The following is a 16,456-nucleotide window of genomic DNA, read 5'->3' as shown; positions in this document are numbered from 1 at the left end:
TACCTAGGGTGACATCTGGGGCAGACTGCCCCCTCGCTAGATATGCCGTTGTGTGCGTGTGTTTGGTGTGTATTTAGGCTTGGTGCTGAGGTTCAGATTAATGTGTGGAAGTCACGGATGGGGCTGGCATGTGTGTGATCCCATTCCATGTGTTCTTTTCCCCTAGTTTATCATCACATAGAGCCAGGCCAACAGAAGCGGTCAACTCAGGCAGTAGATTGTGGGGGGCACCCATCTCTCTCTGCCTACTTGCCTCCACTGCTCCTCCTGTTCCTTCTATTCACTTGGCTGGAAAAGGAAGAAGGGGACAGAGAGGAAGCAGAAATGTGGAGGAGAGGAGAGTGGTCAGCTGGCAAACTGGAGACTGAGGAGAAGGAGCTGCTGGCATATCATCAGGTAGGGGGATCAGCATTTGGCATGCCGCCTTAGGGGTCATGGGCCAGCCCTGTCATTATAGTACATAAGACTAGTGTTAAATTGCTTCCTTCTTAAAATAGTGCTCTTGTAGATTGTGTCAATTGAGGCTAAGAGACTTGGCAAAGGCCACCCCTGAGCTCATGGTTGAGCCAAGATTTGCACAACAGTATACCAAGAGTCTCTTACGATTAGGGCCTTAAGCTTGCAAGGGGTCTCAAAATAGAATTCAGTCTGTGTGACACTACTTAGCTCTGAGAATTACAGAGAAGTGAGCCAGATTGTCAAGGATACTTGAAGCTGGAACAGGTCATGTGTACTCCCTGACCCTATAAAATCCAAGAATCTGAATATTCTCCACAAGATGAAGCTTCCAAAGAATCAAGAGTAATATTATAGTAATCCAACCTTGAGGTGGAAAAGGCATGAATGGCTGTCCTTGACTTTAAATCTGATGGGAAGGGTGGCAACCTTCATATTGGTATTCTTGGCAAACCATAAAATTTATGATGCCCAGATATCATTGGCTCAGTTCAAACACAGTTCACAGTATAGTGTGGTGTCACAATAATGAATCTGGAAGGAGCCTTGAGCTGGCCTGATCTTCCCCCTCCTACTGTTTTCCCCTTTGGCACCCAATGAGTTTTAAAACTGAGTAAATCTCATGTTCAAATAATAATATAAAGCTGGGCCTATGAAAAGGAGACTGCAAGTTAACAGGGGGAAAAAAAGTCTCAACCCAGGGGAAAAAAAAGAAAGAATGATTCATTAACTGCTCTTTTCTTACTGGAGAATAACCCATTTTTGGCAAATCCCTGGAGACTCCAAGAATACTTATAAATACAAGAAGCATTTGGAAACATTTCATTACAATGAAAATCCCAGACTTCCAATTTTCTTCTTGAGAGAGTTCACTGGTTGCTCTCCTCACTGTGCTCATGTGCCTTTTATGCACAAAATTAAGTTCCTGCAAAGGGAAAGTGCATTTATGCAAAAGCAATTCATCAACCACTCCTGTGCTCAGAATTCACTGAGGTAATTTAGATACTTTAATGGCGAGGTGGTTTAGGTAGGTATGCAAATAAGTGTTTTCCCCACAATATTACCTCCTAATCTTCCCTGTCAACGACTACCAACTTCCAGATTAGTTCAAAATGCTTTCCCTCAATTAATCTTTTCTGGAAAGTAATTCTCTATTAGCAAAAACATACTATAACCACATTACAAGCTTTTTTGGCATATATTTTCATACCACGCATGCTTTTTGTTATACTTGGTGCCACGTATAGATCAGTTCAGCACAGTACCAAGTACTAATCTGGTTTTCATAACATTCAATGTATACTGATAAAAATAAGGCCCTTTGAATCTATTATTTGCCTGTTTCTTAACCATGGCCTTGACCTTAGTGATGTCAGGCATATACTACAGCTCGTCTCTAATTTACAATTGACATCATGGATTAAATTTGTTGTTTCAGCTAATGCAGTAGAGCAAGTTAAGGTAGATTGTGAAACAAAGCCAGCTGTTGAAATACGAGGCTTGTCAAGTATAAATTTACAAAAGATATTCAGACTGAGCGCACAAGACACAAATAAATGGACAGCGAAGCCGTTTTTGACAGACTGCACGGGGCTAGAGACTTAAGCTTGAACATTGTAAATCCAAGTGTCACAAAATGCTGTTGCAGAGTGAAAGACATGTCTATTCTTCAGGAATATAAATGGTGATATGAAAGCAACTTCCAAGATGCTGTGCATTTTGGAAAAGTATATCACTGCTACCTTATTACAAATTTAGTGAGTTTCCCTCAACTTATATTCCCAGCTTAGAAGCATAAAGATTCATAAAGTAAAAATACAACAAAATGGGAAGATTTGGCACAACTAATTTCTATAGAACAGCAAAAAACAAACATTAGCTTTGGTTCAACTTCTTTTTACCAGTGACCTGAATTGTGCTTAGTTGTGCTCAGAACTGAGTTGTGGTGTGTACCACATAGAATGAAATGCAGCAGATCTGGCCCAGTCCAATTAAAATATGAACCCTGCATGGTCAGCATAAATCACGCAGTGGGATAAAAATTTAAAAGTGCATTTAAAAACAAATCTAAATTTGTAAACAGCCAGATATGAATGGTGTGCTTTGAGTAACATGATCTGAGGCCCAGTGCTATGGGATAATATATAGCAGATATAACCAAGGCCAAGCTGCCAAAAAAGGACCCAACAAAAATCATAGAAGTTTGCATCCTCTTCTGTCTCATTTTCCATTCTCCCACCTTCTTTTCTCAGTCCCCATTACCTCCAGCACCACCTCTTTACAGTGTCTGCTTCTGTCTCATTTACAGGTCATCTCCTGGTTTCTCTACTCTTCTTTGTACAAAAGCTGCTATGGCCCTTTTTCTTATCTTGATTATGGCGTTAAATGTTTGTTTTGTTAGCTACTTTAAGTAGTTATTTTTTTAACTGAAAAGATGGGATAAACATTTTTTTTAAAAAATAAGTAAATTCTTCTCACCTCCTATTCTCCCTTCACATGCCTAAAATGCTCTGTTCTCTCCCAATTCTAATGACCTCACTAATACCAACTTTCTCCCTCTTCATGTTTGATTCACATTTGTCAAATCAGTGGACTCTATTCAACATCTCCTGCACATGCCTGATCTCGTCTGATCTCGGAAGCTAAGCAGGGTCAGGCCTGGTTAGTACTTGGATGGGAGACCGCCTGGGAATACTGGGTGCTGTAGGCTTATACCATAGTCTTTCGAGACTGAAGGTTGCCAACCATGCATTCAACATCTCATAAATAAATTTTCACTGATGGATGTTATATTGTGAAGCTTTATCAAAGCTGAGCATGATCCAGAAGCTTTGTAAGACCTTTCTGTTTCATTTTGCTGTATGTGGCTAGAGCAGTGCTTCTCAAACTCCTATAAGGGAGTTGGGTGCTCTGTTAAATGTGTGAGGGGGGAAAGATCCCCAGAATCATGCTGCCCGGGGCAGGTCACCTTACCTGCCGTCAGGTAAGGGGGTCTGGGAAAGGTCCGGGAAATCTGAGGAGTCCTCCACAGGCCTCCCAGTGCCTGCAAAAGTAATCCATTGGTCATTATGTAAAAAGTACAATCTGCCAGCATGTTTGGGAACATCAGGTCAAGAAGGTGTTAGAGAATGAACGTCAAGATCCTGTGGGATTTTAAATTCAAACAGACTGACATCTCGAACATAATACACCGGATATAACAATAACAGACAATCAGAATGTCTGGCTCATTGATATTGCAATTCCTGGACGTGCCAGAGTTGACAGAGCTAGAAAAATGACAAAATACTGAGACCTGGCCATTGAAATCACGCAAACATCCCAAAGGTTCCCCATTGTCATCGGGACACTCTGAACAATCTCAGAAAGTTTTGCAAACTACTTTAAACAACTGCAGCTTACTGAAATAACACCATCAGATCTGCAAAAAATCTGCGCTTTTAGTTGGCAACCTTCAGTCTCGAAAGACTATGGTATCGCGCTCTGAAAGGTGGTTCTGGAACAGCGTCTAGTGTGGCTGAAAAGGCCGATTCGGGAGTGACAATCCCTTCCACACTGGGAGCAAGTGCAGTCTGTCCCTGGCCTGTCTCCCTGGCTATGGGCCTTCCTTCTTTGCCTCTTAGCCTCCGACTGTTGGCCAAGCGTCTTTTCAAACTGGGAAAGGCCATGTTGCACAGTCTGCCTCCAAGCGGGCCGCTCAGAGACACAAGTCTCTGACACAAGTCTCAGCCTAAGTATCAACTACGTTTTGGCGCAGTATGTATGATCCTAAAATCTGCGCATTTAGGATCATACATACTGCGCCAATACGTAGTTGATACTTAGGCTGAGACTTGTGTCAATTGCTCAACACCAGTTTACAACTGTGTTTCATGAAATTTTAATAATAATAATAATAATAATAATAATAATAATAATAATAATAATAATAATAATAATAATAATAATAAAAGCACTTGTTATGACATTTCAAATTGGTGTCCTCTTCATGAAAGGATAATTGAAATATTGTTGAATCTTTCCCCTCCCCCCAGAAGGATGTGTCTTCAAACTTTGGGTATTTTCTACCTATGTGATGATGTTATATTCTGATACATCTACTCAGAGAAAGGGAACATGCTGTGTTTGTCAAGTAATCCAGCATGGCTTCCCTTGTGTAGGATTTACTGCCGTTTCAAGGATGATGTAGTACCTTGCTGCCTATTGACAGGATGCAATAAAGCATGACAGCCAGGAATTCTGATGCAGGCAAGCTTGCGTGTGTGTTCTGTATCCTGTGGAACATTTTTACAATATTTTCTGTTTATCCCAGATGCTAAAATCACAAAGATAATAACTGCAGCTGTAAACACAGGAAGAGAACATCAGCCAATGTGTAGAATTCAGATTCCTCTTTTTCCCGTGCAAACCCGTTGAAAGAATGCACTTTCTCGTGCACACTCTTTATAGAGACAGCACCGAGCTTTGGGGAATAAATTTGACCTGAGGAAATGAAAACACTCTGGCTCTATAGCCCAAATAAAATGTCAACAAGAGATTTAAAGGAAACTTTATTGACACAAGACCATCAACAAAGGCCTTTGGGGGGGGGGGGGGAGAGAGAAATTCTAAGTAACTAAAAGACTACCTGAATATTTCATGGCCCCAAATTCCAAAATAGAGAGTATTCTGTTTAGAATCTGTTGGATGTTGGTGTGAGGCTTCATTTCTTCCATGGCACTGTGCAGAGAATGAGAATGAAAATAATGCCCTAGGAGAAAAGAAAATCAGGAGAAATTGAAAGGGAACAATTATTTGTCAGTCATGTCTTGCCTTCTGTTTGGTACTCACTGAAACCAACATACTACAGGCTTAAAATGAACCAAAGATAATTTTCGTATGTGTACACACTTATACCTTGGTCAGTAAAGCACTGAGACCCACTTCATACATGACTTGGGGCAACTGTGAGGCATGTTATACTCCTTTTCCCTCAATCAGTGAAATGGCTAATATAAGAACTGAGATATTCTTGGGAATGTGGAGACCCATGCTGTCTCTCTTTCTCTCCATATATTATGATTATCTGCATGGTGATAGGGAGCAGGGAGCACTGTTTCACCACCATTAAACCTCTCTGGTAAGAGCCAGAGTTCTGTGGCCCTAACTACATGTTAGAGGTTGCTGCACGAATGACACCACTCCACATCTCCATAGTAACATGCCACATTGGTGAAGCAGGAAATGTAATTTTTTCAACTATATCAGGGAAATCTGGAGAAGACACGGGTTGGCAGTAACCAAATATCTCCCTGTAATGTGTCATTTGGGTGTGTGATAATGACCATTATTAACAGTAAGACTGAGTTCAGTGGGTCACTGCAGAAGGAGATGAGTTACATGTCCATTGTTATGTGGCAAGGTGTGAACAGGATGGGACACATAGAGATGGAAGGGTTTCTCAGGACTGACAGATTGATACTGAGGAGTACTGTATATCAGAGTACTGTAGAAGCTGCTGCTACACTGATGCATCCCATCCTACTACTCCGATAACAGCTGTAGGAACCAATAAACTGTGGACAATCAATGTGGTTCCTTCCTAAGTGGCCACCATTCTTTTGGGTGCCACAGAGCTTCTGCCTTTGGAAACAGCACAATGTCATTCATTGGATTGATGTGGTTGTGATCAAAAAATGTGGAAAAACCTCCCACTTCATACGCTGCTATGAATCAAGCTTCGGTGCCAGATTCACTGAATCAGCACAGCCTACACCCATGATTCACATGAATCCCATGCCAATCAACAGGCTGGTCACAGCTGGGTTAGATGGAATAGAAAGATCACCATGATGGGCAGACCAAGAGATGCAAAAATAGCATCAATTATTCATGCTAGCAGATGCCTCTTATTTGAAGACTTTCTGGTTTTGACCCTACTGTTGTGGGAGAATCTGTAGTTTGGAAGAGTTCTGAGCTAATGATGAAGAAGTTGTGTGTTTGAGCTCGCAGGCTGAGCTCCTGATCCCACTGGTTGATCATTTACTGGCATTTTGCATGCTGTTTCCTGAAGATAATGACATCTTAATTAAAAGATCTAGAACTTTCATCTTCCTTGACTAGATCCACACCTTTGTAAGCCTGTGAAACATCGAGTGGCTTCCATCACTTTTTGTACAGCATTATTTGCATATTGTAATTGTATGGGGAGCACCTAATCTACCAGCGCACTGTCATGAGCCATGCTGTTACTCCACTGCTGTGGCAGATATGCTGCAGCACAAGTCACTAACAAATCTGTCTGACACATTTAGCTCTCTTTTGTGCTGTGATGGATCTGGCTATGGCCACAGATTGCCATCGATGTTGGATAGCTTGATGAAGAACATCTTGTTATTAAACAATACAGGTGTCCCCCTGTATCCGTGGTTTCAATTATCTGCAGTTCAAAAATGCACCCCATCATGCCTCCCCATTGTGCAAATTACTTATCTGCTGGTGTTGTTTGCAGGCTTCCTCACTCTCACTGGCTATAAAATGGAAGCAGGAAACCCTCACTGGCACTCACAGGAAGCAAGGCAGAGGACTGAAAAGAACATGACACTTATCACAGAGTTCAAAGAGCTTTGTGTCATGTTCTTTTCAGTCCGGTGCCTCACTTCCTTTGAATGCCTGTGTTTTCTTCTGTCATTTTGTAGTCAGCAAACAGTGAGAGCCAGGAAAGCTGCAAAAACCAGCAGATAAGCAATTTGCGCAATGCGAAGGGGATTTTTGAACCTTTTAATAGGGTTGTCCATATTCACAGTTTCCGTATCCGTGAGGAGCAGGGAATGTATCCCCCAAGGATATGGGAAGGGGGGAATGTCTGTATTACCCATGTACCAAGTTCAACACCAAAGGCACACATTGATGTATTTTCAGTCATTGTTTCATGTGGAACAGTTATCCCTTGGAGGTTCAGCAGAGTTTTAGCTTGAATGCATTCCACAGCCAGCAGTAAGAGACTTCTGTGTAGGAACGAATGAGAAACACTCATTATTCATGAGTGTTGATCATGACAAGCAATAATCTCACAAACAAGTTTTCCATTTTGCAGCCTGATGCAGCTTCTCTACCCTATGTGTTCAGAACAAAAACATCCCCATTGTCATATGATAAATCTCCACATGGGTTTCACATTCATTTCCACATGCAAGGTTCCAAGTCTGTTCTCTGTGGGCAAACATTTGCTAGGCTGGGTAACTAGAGAAAGTGACTGTATAAGTTTAGGTGTGGGATGGTGTGTGTGTGTGTGTGTGTGTGTGTGTGATTTAATTAATTGTTTTTTCCTAACACAAGGACATCAGAAGAGGCTTGCTTGATCAGACCAGAGGTCCATTTGAATCTTCAGCATAAGATTATCTACTAGCTGAATAAGGCTTCACTTTCCTGAATAAGGCTCACATTTTCCTGAGAGTAAGCCCCACTGAACAAAAGAGGACTTACTTCTGAGTAGACCTGGTTAGGATTGTGCCCTAAGTATGTTACATTATCCTACATTAAAATGAAGAATCGCCCCTCTTTCATATTTGCATACTACATTCCTGAGATAAGATATGCGAAGTGCTTTGAACACTTGAAGTGTGCAATAATAACAATAATACGATTACCATTTTTGAATTAGCTACTCTGAGTTTATCCTGAGGAAGTGGAAGCTGTTAATTTCCATTGTCGTGCCAACACAGAGATATGCTAGCATATGAACCACAATATTGTCTCTTCCAGTGCCACCAAAGGTTATCATCATGTACACATCCAGCGCAAATGCAGCATAAACAGGTCCCATCTTTAATTTACTTCTCTACCTTGCTGAATCCTAGGCTAGGTATTAGACTGGGATTGTGCTGAGATTCATTCACCAGACAAAAAGCGCTTCCTATTATTAATGGCTGGAGGAGGCCTCTGTGTAATCAAAGGGCACAGCTGCAGTGATGTACAGCCAATGACAAACCTAGAGATCGTTCCTTCTCCCTGCTACAAGCTTGCTAGCTAGCAGCAAGGAACTACCCGTGCTGTATATCTGCAAGATAAATAGCCCCGGGTGTGAATATACCTAGTGATCGCAGTCTTGAAAAGTATTGTTATAACCCACCTCATACAATCATTCTCAAAGTGACTTGGCTGCATTTTTCACCATTTCATAGCTATTCTTGCTGTTTGTAAATAGAAGACGATGCGGAGGAGAGATTTAAAGCCTGCAGAGGGAGCGGCTTTCTCCATTCTGATTCCAAAACCAGGCTCTCTGCAATTCACATTGTCAGCAGAGTGCCTTGCATGAGATATCCTATCCGCCTCTTCGGGATGACAAGAACAAAGCAAACAAATTTATCTGTGAAAGGAATCTACGGAATATACAGGAAATCTGTTGTTACTGTTGTAGGTATTGGGCCCAATCTAAACATAAAGAAAACTTGAAATCGCTTGTCTGTGGATCTGACAAATATGAATCAAGATCAGCTTTTTCAGGATATTCTAACGATAATGTTTTAGAAAACGGAAAAGATACCACTGATAATTTCTGCTGTCTGGTATGATTACAATGAATGAATGCAAGTGGATTCATGTTAAAACCTCAGAGAAAGAAAGTGGCCAGTAAAAATAAAACCGACAACAATATGTAATCCACTGAATTCTTAATTAACACTGGAGATAATGTATAAACGTTGTATTCAGGAATCCATATACAATTTTTTTTTTTTGAAAAATGGCAGACTTTTAATCAGATATCCAATAGCGGTGCTCACACATGCATGCACGCGTGCACACACACAGAGAGGAAAGCTATGCAGCTCCATGACCTTTCCATGAACTTTGTAGGAGAGCGAAAGATCATTGAAAGAGGCAAAGGTCAGTATTCATGCTGATCACAAACAAAAGTCAGATTTAGCCATGCAATGAAGGACAGTTATTAGATCTTCTGTTATCTAAACAAAATGTGACTCATATTTGCCATTTTTGGTACATCATTATGTGGTCGGAGAATTTTTTTCCATTGTGGTTCTACAAGCTGCTCATTTCAGAAAGATCCTTCACAAATATTTTGAAGATTTCAGCTATATAATATGACCCTCAATTATAAGGTTAACGTCACCTGCAATATTTACCTGCTGATTTATCAAGCATAATGTAAGTATTAAAAAAGAAGAAAAACACTAGATCTCAATACTGCTAAGGAATTCCTGCAGATGTGAATGGATAAAATAGAAACGCAACACAGAGGTAAGTATTTTTTTAAAAAAGAAATTGCAAAGAACAGATGGTTCTATGCTTCAGTCTGTCTCAATACATATGTATGTAAGAATAATAAGTGCACTTACTGAAGATGCAATGACAGTGAACAAAAAAAAAAGTTGTAAGAGTCACTAAAGTTACAATCCTAAACACATATATGTACTAGAGAGCAAATAAGGGGCTACTTCTGATTAGACCCACATTTGAGTGCACTGCACACTGCAAGCCATAATAAAGATTTTGGTTTCATTATGTTAAATTACTCTATAAATGATGTACTAATGTATTGTATACACTCTGTGTTGCTCAAGTCTCAAATGAAACAACTTCATTCTGCATAATGTACATTTGTTCACATGACGTGACATGCATGATTCACTTCTTCACAACAGACAGGTTTTTTCCTTTAAAACAGTACAAATGGTACTGCCCTCCCCCATGAGACGCAGTTCTGGGCTGGCAGGGGATAGGATTGGGTCACAGATATATTTAGCTATTTTGTTGTAACCCCGCCCCCCCCTTAAGGGTTCATTTGGACAATTTTGCTGATGAAGAGAATTGTAGGAAAATGAAGAAAACTGTCAGAAACTACCAAAACAGTTACAATACAACTACCATATAAATGTGTTCTAATAATGACAGACTTTGTAGTGGTAGGTTATAAGTCCTTCAGAATATCTTACCCTGGTGGAATAATAACACAATCTCATTTCCCAGTGGAAACCAAACTTCTCCAGGCCTTTAGAGCACCTGCCACTACCCGTCCCCAACGCGAACCTTCCCTTCCCTGGCAGTGAAAGTTCACAACTTTGAGGGATGGGGGAGGTTGTGGCAGCAGAGACACATCTAATAAAACACCTGTATAAAGGCTTGAACGTTTGTCAACATTCACTTGGTATGCATGCAAAAGCTCAAGCGGAATGCAAGGATGTTCATGTATCCCTAGCCAGCATAGGAATCTCCAGGAGGCCTACTTTGGGGGTGCAGTGCTAGGCCCCCAGCAGATGCCCAAGGGTGTCTTGTGCTGGCCCTGCTCAGCAGTCTTCATTTTCAGGGCCCACTCACCAGCCAAGTCAATTGGTCCTGTCTCTGAAACATTGTTCTTTTATGCATTACTAAGCAGGCAGAGGTTCCAACCATCACCATCAATGCCACCTGCTCACGGGACACCATCTGGGATCCTCCGGTTCCTATCACTGACCCGGGACATCAATACACATGGATAGGCTGTTTCCCTTCTTGTCTCAGAATGAATGCATGGCCTTTGAATCACCTGGAAATAAAAAATAACTAAAACCCTACTCACCGATGTTTCTATATGATCTATTCAGGGAAATCAGCATAGGGCATAATATAATGGGGCACTGGCATAGCTAGAGGGGGGTGGAGCACTAAGTTTTGCACAGAGCCTCCCTGCAGCATGCAAGCGACTCCTCCCCTCCCCTTTGGAGCCATTGGGGGAAAGAAATGGAGGCGAATTGCTCCCAAGGGGAGGGGCCACTTGCACGCTGCAGGGAGGCTCTATGCAAAACTTAGTGCCCCACCCCTGTGTAGCTACGCCTGTGTAATGGGGATATGTTACGTGGGCGTACAGTGGTTGAAACATGGACATGCTTCTGTGAGCGTTTTTACTAGTTCTAATTAATTAACTGGAACAAAATACATTCTTTGGGAGGGGGGCTGCTAATATCACTGTCACCATAAAACATTAGTGTTGCCAACTCTGATTGAAGATATTCTTGGGTATTTTTTTTCCAACCTCATGTAGCGTCACTATCCTGTCAACTGCCATGTTATAGCATGCAACTGTGCCAACGGAGGCTGCACCAAATGCTGTGGTGAGGGGGTGACTGGACAGCTGGCAGGAGATAAGAAAAAACATGTTTTCATGTTTTTAAAATAAAGTGACCTCTCCAACTTTCTTTTTACATACCCCACAGTAGGCTGCCTTATCACCACGTGGTCTCTTTGGACATATGCCAGCCATTTGCTGGCATAAGTTCAAGAAGAGCCAGGAGCATTCTGGGGAGGTGTTTTGGGGATGGGCGCACGTCACTTTTGCTGGATCCACCCTCCTCCTCCCCATATACCCCTTGGTTCCTCCAAATTCACCCCATTACTCCCCTTCCCTATGGCCCACCCCCATTCACCCATGTCCCACTCCCATCAACAACTCACTGGCACCAGCAGAGCCTCTTAGAGCTGCAGCTGCACATACCGTGCTCCTCACAATTTGCAGCAGCAGCAGCCTAGCAGAACATGACAGCAGTCTGACTTTCATGCCACTGTAAGGCAGCGCAAGGCCTCGATAAGATTGGGACCTTAATCAAGGAAGCCCTGTTAGAAAACTCAGGGATTACTTTCAGTAGTCCCTTGGAGACATATGGCAGCACTTGGACATTCCAAGTCAATCCTGGAGGGTTGGCAACACTTATAATGTTGACCAGAAATAGTCACTAGCAGGAAAACTCAGAGCTCTTGATGGGCCTCTCCTATGAAGAAACTTGAAATGTGAGTGTCTTCACATCTGTGATACAGATGAATCTCTCAATAACTGCATATAATGGACATATCATTTTCATATGCTATGCTAGGATGGAAAGATCTTAGCAGTATGTTACATAACAGATCCAAGCCCGAGTCCTCGCACATTTTGACTTTCTACTAGGCAAATCCATTAACTCCAAAATGGTGGGACCCACATGACATTGTAAACGAAGCAGCTGCAGATTATAAGGGCTGGTTTACATAATTTACTTTGAAGTGTCTTTGAGAGACAATTAGCCAGATGATTAGGCTTGTTTTTCTTGCTTTGTTTTCTCTCCCTATGGACAAGTTTCTGCATGGAAAATGTTCATTAGGTGTACCTTTTTACTGTGAACTGGCAACATGCATTTCTCATATAAAGCACTCATCTGTAGGCCGTTAGAAATGCTTGCATTTCAACTATACAAAATACCATATTTTGTATCACAACTGTAGACGCAGCTGCTACAAATGCTTAGGGCATTCCTAAGCATGTCTTTGTACTCAACAATGTATCTGCTGTCCCCATTTTTTTCCTTCTGCTTTCTGTGAACCTTCTTCCAAGTTTACTACTACTAATAAGGATGTTTGAAGTGAAATTTCCAACTGACAAATCAGCATTGTGCATAGACAGTGCATATTTAACAATATGTAGATTTATTTTCTAGTAAGGTTCTACTTAAGGTAATTTGGACCATGGTTCTTTGTGGATTAATTATAGATTCTTCTTTTCTGCTTTATTTGGAGGGGGGAGAGACCTTACCTCTCCATTTGTGTTTTTTTTTTTGGGGGGGGGGGTTCTAGTGCCCTCCTTTTCACTTATAATACACATTCCATATGCATCAAGAAGATTATAGTGTCAATCTTGCAATATGGCATCTACAGTGAATGCGCTAAAGGAGGACTGGGGCCACACCTGCTTCCCTTGCTCTGGGCTAAGCATGTTCAATAGACCTTGTGCATAGATTATGTGCATACAAACTATGGTACTGTATATAGTCATATAGGCTCCGAATGTGCAAGTGGACTTCACAATCAATATGCACAGGTGTGAGGCTGGCACAGCAAGCACAATCTAAACTCCTCTATGTACTCACTATATGTACTATGTCATGCAAAAGAAGCTTCTGAAAAAACAGTTCCAGCAGAATAAAATCCCTTCTGTTCTTTCAATTATCCTGTTGATACTCCCTTGGTGTTTAGTGGTAATTTTGCAAAAATCTTAAGTTTTATGGATTTCACCAGGACAATGTGGCAATCCATGAGCACTAACAAACAGGTGGCAGGTTGTTTCTGTTTGGATACAATTGCGGCCATTTAACCATTGGTGGTCTCTTTTATATGAACCAAGTTTTCTTTTTTTTCACTTGCTGTCATGGGAACTCTCACCTGTCCAACAGAACAACTTGTATATGCTCAGGAAATGGTTGACTTAGAGCTTATATTCATATGAGTTAGAGCTCATAGTCATATTTCGTAAAAGATGGTTCAAAAGGACTCAGAAGGACAAACATATTTCTTTTCTTTTAAAAAATGTGCCTTCTTATCTGCCATCCAGTCTACAAGTTCAATATCAGAATTTCAAGAGATTTTAAAAGAATTCATTCTAGTCTATTGGTACATCCATAGAACACTGAAGGAGAATTGAAGGGTTGGTATGTGTCATCACCACTAAACCTGAAGCACCATCAGATTTACTACTAGAACTTTCTTCCTTTCAGATACACACCATTTCTGAGAGGCTATTGACATTGACCTTTGTGGCATGATAATTGCAAATTCAATTTCTGAATAAGTCGGTTTAATTCAATTGGATGGCAGATTCTGGAGAAATTTGGTCCAGCAGTTAATGTTTGGTTCACTTCAGGCACTTTCATTAAGACAGTGTCGTAGCTAGCAGGGGGCAGTACCACCCTTGGGGGGGGTGTAACACCACAAATGCCCCAACATTAATAACATCGTGAAGGTTAGGCGTAACCTCATCATGCCATATACCATTGGATGCGGAATTTCCAGCGGAATGCAATGCAAAAAGCCAGATCGAAATATCTCCTTTCCATCAAAAGTTATTGCCAAAAACAGGAAACAAAAAAAATGCATTGAATCCTATGGAAAATGAAACTGAGCCATATTGTGCGTCTACTCGTGAGTAGGTGAACTTGCCATAGTTCATGGGAAAGGGCAGGCTGAGAGGAATCCAATGACACCAGAATGGTTTCTATTCAATGAAAGCAGCCCCAAAAAAACACCCAAGAAGGAAGTCCCTCCCTCCAAGTAGAGGAATGTATTAAGCCCTATGGAAAGTGAAAGTAAGCCACAGGGTCACATTTACTCACGAGTAAGCAAATTTGCCTTCGCTCCTGGTCAAGTCAGGTAAAGGGGAATGCAACGCTAGCTGCATGGTCCCCATCTGATGAAAGTGGAGCTCAACAAATGCTCCAGAAGGCAACCCCCCCCCCCAAAGAATAAACCAGAGGCTTGAGCTGGTAAGGTGGGCACGGGAGAGGGCTGCAAATCTCACTGCTTTATTTGTGGGGAGGGGGTGTTATTGCAGGCAGGCTACAGAGAAAATTCACTTGGTGAAACAGGGCTGGCTTCCCCTTATTTATCTGTTTTTCTTTAATTGAATATGTATTTATTTTATTTTGCTTGATGATGTCACTTCCAGGCATGACATCATTTCCAGTGGATCCTGGACAGATTATCATTCTAAAAAGTGGGTCCCAGTGTGAAAAGTTTGAGAATCACTGCCTTAACTCAAAACAGGCCAATGAGACATCCGGGGGGGGGGTGGTATCCTAGAGACCAAAATTCTGGAAATCGTGGCTTTTAGGAATAATACCATCATGTTATATACCATTTGATGCAGAATTTCATCCATTGCTTGTGGAGACATATTCACTGCATTTATTTTTCTGGCCATTATTATTATTCATTCCATGTCATGACTATTCTTTCTCTGTCTCACCTACCTTACAGGGTTGTTGTGAGGACAAAATAAGGGGAGGAACCATGTACACCACTCTGAGCTGATTAGAGGAAGGGTAGTATAAAAAGTGAATGAATGAATGAATGAATTAAACAATATAATTAATAATTAATATAATTAATTAATTAAGCCATACGGGGTGACACAAATTTATGGGCCGCGGGTGTCAAATGACCTAGCTACGCCTCTGTATCAAGGGACGTTTTATTTCTGTGAACAAAACCCAAGCAAGTGCTCCAGGAAGCAGAAATGTCAGAGGCAGCCCCAGGGACTGGAAATGCAGGGTAGCTGCCAAGGCCAACTGCAACTACTTGAGATCACCTCTGCACCTGTAGCCTTTGTGTGAACATAAGAACATAAGAACATAAGAACAGCCCCACTGGATCAGGCCATAGGCCCATCTAGTCCAGCTTCCTGTATCTCACAGCGGCCCACCAAATGCCCCAGGGAGCACACCAGATAACAAGAGACCGCGTCCTGGTGCTCTCCCCTACATCTGGCATTCTGACTTAACCCATTCCTAAAATCAGGAGGTTGCGCATACACATCATGGCTTGTACCCCATAATGGATTTTTCCTCCAGAAACTCGTCCAATCCCCTTTTAAAGGCGTCTAGGCTAGACGCCAGCACCACATCCTGTGGCAAGGAGTTCCACAGACCGACCACGCGCTGAGTAAAGAAATATTTTCTTTTGTCTGTCCTAACCCGCCCAACACTCAATTTGAGTGGATGTCCCCTGGTTCTGGTATTATGTGAGAGTGTAAAGAGCATCTCCCTATCCACTCTGTCCATCCCCTGCATAATTTTGTATGTCTCAATCATGTCCCCCCTCAAGCGTCTCTTTTCTAGGCTGAAGAGGCCCAAACGCCGTAGCCTTTCCTCATAAGGAAGGTGCCCCAGCCCCGTAATCATCTTAGTCGCTTAGTGTGGTGGTAGAGTGGCACTCTCAGGGTTCATCCAGGTAGAAGGAGGGTCACAGGTTCTTTTGAAACCTGGGACCAGCTCTGAGAAGTGTCAATTGTGAAATGCCACTGCCAGGGGGAGACTGACTGACTGACTGACTGACTGACTGACTGTCTGTCTATCTATCTATCTATCTATCTATCTATCTATCTATCTATCTATCTATCTATCTATCTATCTATCTATCTATCTATCTCACAGAGGTTGCTATGAGGAGCTGAACTCCTGGCCCCTTAAGGGGCAGAGAAAAGGGGAAGACAGCAGTGCAATAG

The 16,456-nt window shown here is 41.9% G+C and overlaps 1 pseudogene; it reads left to right on the top strand.

Annotated features, from left to right (window-relative positions):
- The first annotated feature begins 3,047 nt into the window (after positions 1-3,047).
- LOC136637894 (5S ribosomal RNA) lies at positions 3,048-3,166 on the top strand (annotated as a pseudogene).
- Positions 3,167-16,456: the final 13,290 nt, after the last annotated feature.

This window comes from Tiliqua scincoides, chromosome 1, assembly GCF_035046505.1.
Source record: "Tiliqua scincoides isolate rTilSci1 chromosome 1, rTilSci1.hap2, whole genome shotgun sequence".
Classification (NCBI taxonomy): domain Eukaryota; kingdom Metazoa; phylum Chordata; class Lepidosauria; order Squamata; family Scincidae; genus Tiliqua; species Tiliqua scincoides.
Note: the sequence above shows the minus strand (reverse complement) of the source record. Positions and strands in the feature narration are given on the sequence as shown.